Consider the following 2,568-nt stretch of genomic DNA (forward strand, 5'->3'; position numbering starts at 1 on the left):
TGGGCCTCCCTACTGAAGCTGCTACCCCCGCGACCCGATGGATGGATGGATGGATGGATGGATGATTTATAAACTGAAACTTTAATATACATAAATAAATTTTGCAGTATGTATAAACTTGGGAGGTATGGCCGAGATCATCCTAAATATAAGATCTTGGCCTTCATGCAAATGTATATAAATGTTACCAGCCTAAAGAAAACCCCAATATAAAGCATGGTAATGACAGATTCCTGCTCTAGGAATTCTTATTTTTCAAAGACAAGGAATCTGATTCCCAATGGACGTTGGACCATCAAACTTGGTACTTTGATGGAGGTTTATCTTCCAAAAAGGACTCCAAAGTTCCAGAAGCATGTTCATGTGAAATAATGGCCCAGTCAAAGTCCACTCCAAAGTCAAATTTTAATTTTTTTGCTGGTTCCTCTTGCAAAGGTAATCTTGATCTCAGTGGTTAAAAGAAGAATTATGAATGTACTTGAAAAATCCTTCTCCTGAGTTAAACATTTTTGACATCCATCCCTATAAGAGTTGGGGTTAAGCAGCAACTTGCAGCAAAAGGTTGTTCTAACTGTAGGGGCCTAAACATAGATCCACCCCACATATTTTAGGCTTATATTTGTGAAAGATGTGAAAACTGTGCATCTCGTTGCTTTCATTTTACAGTATTACACTTTGTAGTTTAGTTTCATAAACTAATATCCCACAAAAATAAAAGAGTGTTGTTATAACCTTACAAAAATGTAGTACCACTTTGTTGATGTGATTGCTTTTGCAAGTCACTGTACTTAGGGAAAGTTAACTACAGCGTCAGCCCAAAAATACTCACACTTTCATTAGCTTTAATTAGCCCATGCATTCACTGTGGTATTTTTTTAATTAGATTTTGCAATGTCACCTTTATTTTTCTCCAGAGTTGCTCTACTCTTTTGCCTAGAAACTTGTACCAATGGAGAGTTGGGCCACTGCTCAAATTCTTTTCCAGCACAGGTTCTCAAACAATAAGGTCAGGACAGCGCATTAACCATTCTATATGTGAGGAATATTTCTCATGCTCCTTGAACCGTCCAGCCCAGTGAATTTTTTAGGGTTTCCAGGGTTTTGTTGTATTTCTGGTGTGAGTAAGCTTCTGACACAGACAGGATTTTTGCTGGGCTGACCCATATTTCTACAAACCTGAGAACACTTTTCAATTAAGATGACTACCATATATTTAAGGAGGCGAAGGATCATCTCTCTTTGCCAGATGATTATCCCTCCTTACACAGCTACTGAGGAAACCATTCACAAATGGAGTAACCAGGGTATTCAGTATTATTAGTGATTCAGTTAACCACAATTGTTTGGTTCAAAGTTACTGAACCTGATCTACAGCAGCAAAGCCAAAATCACACCACTGTCTCAACAGGCTTGTACTGTTAGCACAAGACATAATGGATGCATCTCTTCCTGTTACTCTTCTTACCCTGGTGCACCCTTTAATCTGGAGTAGGAGAAAACTTAGAGATAAACCGATCAGATATCGATAATTTGATATTGGATATCAGAGATCCAAACCAGTGCCCTTTACAAGGAAGATATTTTTTCTGCTTATTTTTTTATCAATATTAAGTACATTTATATCTATGCTAATCTTAATCTTTTTTAAACAATGTTTAAGTCATGGCTAAAGCCTTCACTCACATCACAAGATATATGGTTTATTCATTCAACAGTTGATATCTGCTGATGCACTCAGCCCAGGTACTGGTACCGGACTGGATTGGAAAAAAAACTAGTTTAGTGCATCTCTTGTAAATATATTAAATTAGACCATGTGACATGTTACATCTGTTGTAAATATAGATTAATTAGACCATGTGATCTAGCTCTATTTGCATTCTTCATTATTTGCATTCTTCATTAAAAACTCTCCAAGTTAACCTCATTTTTAATTATTCAATTTTTACCACACAATAACATATTTTCTGACAGTTTTTCATTTATAATGACTGATCCTATTTAACCTGTAGGATTATAACAATGTGTTGGACATTTGTTACATCATTTCAGCACTTCCAGCAATCTGCCAACAGTATGACCTTTCTGAAACAAATATAACATATTTTCTGTGGCCATAGGAAGAAATGGAAACCTACTCTCTGCATAACTTGAATTAATTCAATTCAGTTTTAAATTCTGTTTGTTTATATATCGCCTACTCACAAAACACGTAATCTAAAGGCACTTTACAGAGACTCAATCAAGTCATACAATCAGATTGCTTAAAAGTTCTCTACCAAAGGACACCTAGCTAATTGCATCGACTAATTGACAATCAATCTCCACCACCAAGCATTTTTGTAGCGACAGTAGAGAGAAAAACTCCCTTTTCACAGAAAAAAAACTCCAGCAGAACCAGGCTAAGTGTGAGCGGCCATCTGCCGAGGCTGACTGGGGTTGAAGGACGGAGAAACAGACATACAGAAAGAAGCAGAGATACAAAAAGGCAACTGTCAACCAGCTCCACGGGCGGCGGCGTCCAGGAAACACACAGCCAGGTAGACGACCTCCGAGCCAGCTCCCATG

Source organism: Cyprinodon variegatus, unplaced genomic scaffold, assembly GCF_000732505.1.
Source record: "Cyprinodon variegatus isolate N-32 unplaced genomic scaffold, C_variegatus-1.0 Scaffold762, whole genome shotgun sequence".
In the NCBI taxonomy this organism is placed as follows: domain Eukaryota; kingdom Metazoa; phylum Chordata; class Actinopteri; order Cyprinodontiformes; family Cyprinodontidae; genus Cyprinodon; species Cyprinodon variegatus.